Raw genomic sequence first — 10,152 nt, forward strand, 5'->3', positions numbered from 1 at the left:
AACAAAATGGAACACGGTTGGACAGTGAAATGAATGTCCCTGTAATTCTTTATACTTACATTAAACAAATATAATACTTGTCTCATTTCTATCAGCCCCTCATATCTTCTAACGGCCTCGGGAATTGTGTTGTTGTTCCCTCTATTGAGAATAAACTGCCCGTACTTTTGGTTTTGCGACAGCAGATTTTCAAGTCTTTCTTTAAATTCTACATAAATATCACATGTCATACTCCCTTATTTCTAACAAGACATACTGTATTATATGAGTATAACCTTCATTTAGCACAAATGCATGAACGAGCTGTGTGTATTTCATCAAACTAATATCTGTAGCAGGCAGAAACACTTGAAATGGCAGCTAAATGGAAAGTTGTTCATAATATCCTGCAATAGTAATAGTGCCTGTGTAAAGACAGCTTAACCAACAATGTTGAGTTTGTGTGTTTGGGATGTGTTTACATCTCATCCACATTTTTTACCTTGTCCTCAGAACATAGGTTGAGGCAAGGCCAGACAACAACAACTGTCTAATTCCAGAAATCATGAAAGGGTTTTTCTAATATATCCATAAGACACAAAGCTCACACAAGGCCACTAGCCTCCACTGAACTGGGATGACGGCAGTTCCTGCTGCTGTAGATATAGTTTGTACTGTGACGTTATGAACTTATCTGGCATTGCATTGCAGCAGAAACCTTTGTCGTCCTATGAAATGATATTGTCCACTATTGTTGCAACTGAAATGAAGTGGAAAAAGCACACGTCATTTACCTTCATCAAACCTTTGGAGACTGTCATTGACCACTGCTCAACAGTGGGTCTTTTCTTTGGGATTTATTGGTGTGGTGTCGAGTGTTTTATGTCCCCAAAATGAGCACCATCTCTACTGTCAAGTGGTGTTATCCAAATTAAGTGTAACATCAACACAAAATTATAAAAAAAGGAAGTTTTTCCAACATAGAAAACACATAATTCATGTCTTGTTTAGTCCATTCTTCAAATAGAGGTTTGAACAAAAGACATATAAGAGAGGATAAAGGATCACAGCTATGAATTAGTGACTTAAGCATTTTTATGTGCCGAAAATCTGCTCTTCTGCGTGAGGTTAGGTACAGTCTGAGATACAACAGCCAGATCTGGTGGAAGAGTGTGTCTAAATCATTCATGGCAGGTGGTTTTAACCTTTCTATGGAGCCATATAGCTGGGATTCACCTTGTCAGGGCAATTCCGACCATGTCAGATACGATGTCAATCACAAAATGTCTTAAAATAGCTGCCAGATGCTCTTTTCTGAACATATAGCTGTCTGTGCTGCCTCGACCATAGAAACAAAACTAGAAAAAAAGGGATGAGGGTGAACAGGAAATAAAAAAAATAATAATATTTGCAACTTAAAAATGAAATGTGACAATGAATATAATGAAAATCTGGATAAAAGCACAAAAGTAAAAACCTAAACTTCTCTACATCCTGTTCTTTGTGATACATTAATAAGACATAATAATGGAAAATATAGCAAAATGGTGATTTTTTTTTTCTTCATTTCAACTCATCACATTTTATACATTACACAGCGTATGATTGATAGGCATAATGGCACACGTGATAGAATACTTTAACCACAGCTATTCATCATTTGCGCTACACGGCTCCCAACGTAACTTTTCTTTGGCACGGAGCGACACCGCATCAGCAGGGCAGCCTAAAATGAAAGAAAGGAGTCCTGGACTTCCATTACAGTATATCCATTCTATCAGTCTCCAAGTCCAACCTGATAGATGAGTCTCCCCGGTGTCCTCGTGTCACCCGTACAAGCTGATGGTCCTGCACTGGATGGCTGAACCTGTTTTCCCCACGAACAAACTCTTGGCAAAAGTGGGGCTATTGATCCTTTGTTCCTTTTTAAGGCTAATTATCCACTCCACCGCCAGTTCCTGTTATCGATGTCCTGCTCTTCATCCCCGCTCATCACACAGAAGGCTAACTCTTAAAAAAAAAAAAACACTTCTGATGGTCATCTGCCCAGAGGGAAGTAGGAAGCACTTTGGCCATTTCCCGCACTGCAGCCACATCTGCCATACACTACTTCAGTGACATCATATTATGCTAAAGATAGTGATGTCAAAATGCAAACAGACAAACGTGGTGACTAATGAGCAGCTCGGCCTGCAGTTATCAAGTCTGCGTCTCAAAATGGGGGTTCTGACCCGCAATTAATGAAAACATAGCCCGCGGCTGTCACATTCATCACGACGCCAGCTTTCAGATAATTCTTAAATATATTCATGTCGGCCTCATGCTAAATATGAAAAACATAGACTGAATGTAATGCGGTGTCATTGAGGCAAGACAAAGACGTGATTGATTCAGGATGTCAAATAAGCTCACAGCCATAAAGGCACATATGGTCAAAATGTCCTTGACACAACCTTTTTTTTTGTTTTAGCAATAAATTGGAAGTGGGCTTTCATAACAAACAGCTGCATTATTCGTAGGAAAGGTGTGCTGTGAATTCCAACCCAAACCCTGGCACCAGAAAGAACCCGGACCCTGTTTATTGAAAGGGTCCAGCCGTGATAATGAAGGAACATTCATCTATCCCAATGGTTTGATAAAGCGTCGCCGGAGCTCGCCAGCCACGCTAATGGATTAGAATTTAATATGGGGCCCCGTTTTTATTAAAACAAGTGTCCCTTTAGGAAAATCCTTGGCAGAGGGCTGTTGTGGTAAACAACGCCCGCTGACTGACGAGCTTTCTCTCGTGTCACATCTCCGCTTCCCTCTGTCTCCTCCCGCCCCTCCCCGCCGTTGGAAGTGATTGATTTGCCTTCCCTCGTGAGTGATGATAAGCTTGAAACTCATTAAGATGGCTGCCGCCACATCCTAAGAGCATGTTGCGCAAGATCCAAATCATATACGCTCCATCCTCTTTATGTGGAACTCGCTGAATTATTGAGGCGGTGCTTGAACTTGAACTACTAGCCTAAAAGGAATACCACCTTTTTTTAAAGTAAGGGATTAGGACTTCCATTTGAAGAAGTCTCTGCCTGTTTTGCTACTTTTTCTACTCGTGAGACTATAGACCATAGATTTAATCCTCTGGGGGAAAGGATGAGCTGTATCTCTTGAGACTGAAGGAAAATAGATAGGGGAGGGATGCAGACGCTGGCATAATTACTGTTGTGATTTTAACTGTACAGCAAAACTAATGGAATTTTTGCCAGTGGCAGATATTATGCCTATATGTCTAGATAAACCATTTTCTTATTGTGATAAAATGCACCTCGCTGAAACTAATCCCGCCTTCACCATGGTCATAATTGTACAATGGGACAAAAGATCCCATATTAATCTTTTTTGTTTACCAGAGGGTGTCTATGGCGTAGTTCTAGGGCATTATCTGAAATTCAGAATGGAGAGGATGTTCAGTGTTATTAACAATAGATATAAAGCGTTTTATGGAATATCTAATAGTTTTTGTTGGCAAGCTACCATTTCCCATGATATTCTAACATCCCAAAGTGATGCGCTCTATCAGGTTTGCGTTCAGAACATGATTGACTCCGGAGATTCTTCCTTTTTCCTTGTCAAAACCAGACACCTACAACGCAACTGAGCCGCCAACAGTTTAGTTGGAGTGTTTTATGAGAGCCACTCGAGCCCCTGTCCTCAAGAACAGATGAGGAGTGGGCTGCAGAGGTCGGGTGAGTTCACTTTTTTCTCCACACCCCCAGATGTTTTTTGCATTTTTCAAACTTGTAGTCTTCAGCACCATCCGACACTGTCTCAACACTTCACACAGCATCCTCTGGAGCCACAGAAGGCTTTATACAACTTTTTTTTCTTCACCTGTAAACAGACTTTGAAGTGTATAATCCAGTTGAGTACCCGCTTAATTCCAATACCTGAGAGACTTTTTTTTTCAAATGCATGTTGCAAATGCCGCTTTATTAGGATTTAATTGTGTTTCATCAATCAGCTTTAATTGCAAAAAAAAAAAAGACAAAATCAAAGTACAAAGAGTCTGAGTGACTGTGCAATAACAAAATGTCCTACAGGCTACCAAGTTCTCTTTATGGTCAAATAAGGACGCCACGGAGTGATATTTGGCAGAATGTACTGCAAGTCTATCATACCTTCGATTAACATATGCAAATGTGATTAAGTCACATTTAATCACACTAGGTGTCACTCAGCTCCGTGCTCATTGTGTCCACCACCCGGTTGGCATCAGACTTCACAAGCAGAATCCCAGAGTCCAAGTGATTCAGGGGAGATTTTCATTTGAGATGACAGAAATGTCAAAGGACTCAAGACCGGCCCCCGTGTTCCCCTGCCAACGTTACCTCTGCAGGTATATCTGAAGACCTTAAGTTACCTCTTTTACATAACAGACCATTACTTCTGTACTGCCTGTCTACAGGTCAAATGGGCAGAGGAAACTTTCTGTACCAGTTTGCACCAGCAATGAAATGGCGTAGCAACTCACCAGAAAATGCCAGTTTTGGACTTGGACGAGATTAATGAAGACATATTTGCTGAGAAGTCTAAATCGATGTGTGAGGCTCTCTCTTCCAGTCCAGCTTATGCTGTAGCTGTCCCCTCGATATGAATGTGTTGCTAAGAAAGAGTTAATTATCCTTACACGTGTTTTGAGAAATTCATCTTCCCCTTTTGCTCCATCTCTGAATATAGCTTCCAGTAAAACCTTGGCCCCAGCTCAGTGGGAGACAATGGACGGGTTCACTCATTCTCACTCACTCATATATTTCCTTGGCGATGTATCCAGCGAAGATAACCGGTGCCAGATTATCAAGTATCTTCTTAGAAGCATTGGTCCAATAGCCTCTATTGTCAGAGACAATCCCGTATTCATCAGTTGAGTAATTTCATGCAAATCCTTTTTGAGTTCAGGACGTCTGAATTCATGACACTGAGGTAATTTGCTGGGCAACACTCGACAATGTATTCTTTAGATCTGCTAACAAAACACACTGAATACTGATCACAACAAGTGGAGGCTTCAAAGTGTTAAGCAAGTGAGGTGGTAAAAGCATAATAACTGCATATGTTCCAGGAAATTCTAAAGAATATCTTGACCCTGCTTTGAATATCTCTGCTAAATAGTGAGGACGGTTGATAATCATATTCACCGACACAACAGGAAAAGGATTATCTCCTGAAGGTTAATCTTGTGTCTAAATTTAAGAAACACAGTCCGACTGACAGACTTCGGTTTTGAACTCTTGAAAGAAAATCACCGGCAACCCTGTTCTTTGGAGCAAGTCTCACTTTAGGAGGCGTTTTATGTTCATTCTTAAAAGGCTCACCCCCCTCTAGTGTTATACGGCTGGCTGCAGTGTAGGCTTATGGTCAGAACATCTTAAAAAAAACTGCAAGATCATGACTTCAATCCCTGAAGTGTGTTACTGCTTGAAAAGTGGTTTACAAATGTGACCACACACACACAAAGTATCCTGAACAATACTAAAGAAACTGCTTATGCCCAAAAATAAATTGGCCCCACAAGCCCCATGTTGGTCAGTTCTCCACTGGAATGTGTTGAGTTATCGACACGAGTTAGCCCCTTTATTGCAGCTCAGCTTTACTCCAAACTGTTGAATTTGATTTTAAAACCCTGCAAGGACAAGGGATGACAGTGTTTTACACAATTGCACTGATTGCTTTGAATTTCTGCTTTTTTTTCCCGTGGTGTAATGCTAGTGATTACACCTGTAATGTGTAATGTGCACAGAATAGATTATAAACAGTTAAGGAGATGGTAGGTTTATGTGTTCCCAGTATTGTAGATGGAACTCGAGGAACATAAGTGGGACTAGCCATATTTCCAGTGTATGGAAATATTGCTGTTGGCTGAATCTCTCTTTGTGTACTTGAGGTAATTTACTCAAAATCCCTCCGATAGCAAGTGTGAAATTTCACTTGCGGAAAAAACCTACATGTTGTGACAGGTGCGTTATATAGGTGGGAGAAGACAAAGGCCTGCTTCATGAACACACTCCAGCGGCGTTACTTACAGCATAACAAATTGATAACGAGTGACCTTTACCCTTTACATCTACCTCCCCATATTGTCCGCGGATCAGCGCACACATGGGTTTGCAGTTTCAGATCATCCCGTAAGTGCTGAGCTCTAAAAGCAAGAGGCCTTGGTGGTATAATCTCACTCTAGTGCCTAGTGAACATTCGGCTAGGTTAATACGGTCATAGGTGTGCATATGGCTCGGCGCCCATATAGGGCTACACGCCAATGAAGCACGACTCTGCAGGGAAATCAAGAAGTCAGGGTAATGCAGGATGTTTAGCATGACAGGGATACTGTTACTCTTAATGGAGTTTTAGGTCTCTCAGGATGGGAAAAACAAATGAACAATAAACACCATGGTACTACTGTCTATTGAGGCATAGTTTCTGCAAGGTTTTAACAAGGTTGTAACTCAAGGACTTCTAATTATCTGACAGGTGTATATTCCATAATACTACTAGGTCGGAAATCGGTCAGCTTAAGAAGTCTCGGTCACCGGCAGAGACCGAGTCCGATTTCTGCTTTAATCAATTGTAGTTCTTTAAGAAAAGACGCAGGATTCATCAAAGTTGGTTGTAGATGAGCTTTATTATCTTCACAGACAGTGTCCCGTGGAAAGACTGATTTATACCCTTATCCTTACCCTCAAATGTTATACACCCATGGCATAAAATCAGCCCATTTTTAAAAATGTTATACACCCATGGCATAAAATCAGCCCATTTTTAAAAAATCTTTCATCTATGACATAATGGTGCAACTCGCAGGTGCCTCCGTGAAACTGCAGGGATTTTTTTTTTCCTCCTTAATGGCATCTAAATTTTTCAGGCCATGTCACCCATGCCTGTTTTGTACCGTCAGTTTCTCACACAGTTCGACCCGTGCCACATTAAATCATAGATGGTTCCTACTGCATTTTTTAAAACACATTCCTGCTGTAAAAGTCTTACTACATTCACTACATGCTACTTAAACATCAAAAATATTATAGTGTTCACTACGCATCTTGACTACCACATACTTTTGCTTGGTTCAGCCTTCTTGCCATAAATGCTGATTACAAAAATGATTATGTCAAACCAATCTTTATCTGTGCAGTCTTGTCTCTACTTCAAACTATATGTGTCAAAATAAGGGATATATATATGTGTTTAAAATGAAAATGAAGCTTAAAAGTACAAAGGTCGAGCGCCTTGCAAATGTTTGTTTCTTCATAAATGCATACACTACAATACCTTGCTTTATTGTTTTAGTTAGATCTTCCTCCCAAAGTACAACCACTTACCTGTTAGAACAGGATCAACTTTTACATTTTTATTAAACACATTAGAGTCACTTAATAACATTTAGTGTAAGAGAGTGTAAGAAACCAAAAGGTAAATCAAGTAATTTATTGACATTTAAACCTTGATGACATTAGCTGAGAGAACAACCCATGACCTTTAGGGCTTACTAATATTTTAACTGCGGATTTAACATCATAAGAAAGTGAGTAGGTTGTTAATAAAGAGTAAAGATCTATAACATTTTTCATTATGCCCGAAAAATATCCCTATTAATAGCTTATTTATCTGTTAGCATATGTAAATGATTCATTAACTTCCAAAAATAAATAATGGTGGTACCTTGGTACCAACTTTTATGTCCCCACCCATCCAGATGAATTGTTGCAACTTTAACCAAATACCTCCAAAACTAAAGTCATATCCACCAGCCTCAGCTGGATTTTACAATTATTGCTTATTAGCAACTGTTGGCATGGAAAATGGCTTTTTCTCATGTCATATGTATGTTGTTCTCACATCTTTTTGAGTCAACTCATGTCATATGTATGTTGTTCTCACATCTTTTTGAGTCAAATCAATGTTATTTCAAGTGAAATGATGCAGACAGACTGAGGCAACATCCGTCCTCACGTTCCTTCTCGTGACCTCCATACACGGTCTTGTTTTTCAGTATGTGTGTTGTCTCAAGTCACCGGTGATCTCCAAAGGACGCAGCCGGTGATGGAGCCTGACAAGTGACACGTTACGCGAGAAGACGGATGGTTGGATATGACGCTCAGACCTTGACACAATAAGTTTAAAAATAAAGCCTCCGCAACACCTTTAGTGGCAACCTACTTTTGCGCTTACACCTGCTGTGTTTTGTTTGGTATCATTGCTCAGTAATACTGAGTGACAACAGGATTTGGAAATAGTGATTTGAGACCTAAATTCAGCAAAAATCTATCCTGGTTTACTTTGATCAGATCAGTGGCAAACAGTGAGGGCTGCCTCTCCTGGGGAAACAGGATGGAACCTCTGGGGAGTTTCACTACAAAGCCAAAAATACTGTCTGTGTGTGTGTGCATACATGCTCCTTTCTGTCCATGTATGTTTGTCTATTCACCACAGTGTCCCAGTAGGAGACCTTGCGCGAGCATCCCCAGCTTCTGGTGCAGACACCCTGTTGATTGACAGGGAAAGAAACATGTCGGCACGAACAAATGATGCCACAGCGCTCTACTGTGACAGCCAAATCCAGTTCCATTTCTCCACTTCCTTTACCTCTGATTGTCTGCTCGTCGGTTCAGATCCCCCGTCGGACAGTTTGTCATTCTTACAAACACCTCCAAGCGTGCAGGACAACAAACACTCCCAAGGAATTCCACCGTCTCCGAGGGGGTTTGTTTTACTTTTAATGATGCCCATATTAGAGAGCTTGGTGGGAGTTTACTCCCACTGTCTCCTCATGCCTCTGCCCCGGACTATTCCCTCGCATCAGACAGCCAGTGATGGATGGCTTAATTAAGGTGAAAGACAATGAGCGAGTGCTTTTCATTGTGTTTGGTCTCAGTGGTTTCTGACAAAAAAAAATGGATTGCTCTTTTAAAACGGGTCTCCTTGGGGAAATGTCACATATATCATTTAAACACATCTATCTGGTCCGAGTGAAATAACTTACACACATGTACATCCTCGGCATTTAGATACGACAGTTAGATGTGTCACTCTGAAAATAGTACGGTTGATCTACTTTGTTTTGATAGATTTTTTTTTCTATTTATTCAAGTTATTGACATTTTGCTGGATTTTAAAACATTTCTCGATTAAATGTCTTGTTTATTCAAAAGGACAAGGACTATTTTTGTCCTTTCACAGTCTCCTTATCCTTGATGGCACTTTCACAACTATAACTAAGCCCGATATCTGTGCACACACACACACACAAAGCATCGTCATTGTCCAAAGAACACCTTACCCACACATAGCCAAGCACATGTTATGCCCACACAACCTTGCAGTGCCATCATTTTCTGCCTTTATCCCCTCCCCACCCACTCACATACAAACACAGTTTTAACCCTTTTTTCACCGGACAAGATGACTGAAGTTACACTATTTTTTCTTCATAAGTAACCTGGTTTATTAGGCTTGCGAGGAAATTGGAGAGATTGCCAATCCATAGATTGTGTGTGAGTGTGATTACATTACGTCATCTATACACCTTAAAAGTGACAGAAATTGGAGCTGATAATGTCTCACCATCTCGTCCAATCTTCCACCATCATTTGACAGTGTAGCATCCCTATAGTAGGGTTTACATTGATGTGGCTATCTGCATCTCCCAGTTTACATTACATGCCATGCTTCAGCGTCAATGCAGGGAGTCAGGTTCCCTTTATAAACTGAAGTAAAAAGTAAGGGCGTGGAGGTTGTTTTTTTTTTTTTGGCCTTTTTATGCCATTATTGATAGGACAGCTGAATATAGACAGGAAGCAGGGGGCACAGAGAGGGGGAGTGACACGCAGTAAATTAGCTGTCCGATGCAGGATTTGAACCGGGGCCAGCTGCAGCAAGGACTATAGCCTCCACACAAGGGGCGGCCGATTAACCCACTACACTACCGACCGCCCCGGCGTGGAGGTTTTTAACCGAAATCTTTCCCTAAACCTAAATCTTACGTCTTAAGTCTTTGGACATAGTCTAGAGTTTTGCAGTTTGATGCAATAGCAACGTTTTGGTAATAGGGTTGCAACAGATTCAAACCATTTAAGGCCAATCGCACAAAACAAGCACTAAATCACAACTATATAAGACTTCAAGGTGCTACACCAGGGA

Source organism: Larimichthys crocea, chromosome XIX, assembly GCF_000972845.2.
Source record: "Larimichthys crocea isolate SSNF chromosome XIX, L_crocea_2.0, whole genome shotgun sequence".
NCBI classification, from domain to species: domain Eukaryota; kingdom Metazoa; phylum Chordata; class Actinopteri; family Sciaenidae; genus Larimichthys; species Larimichthys crocea.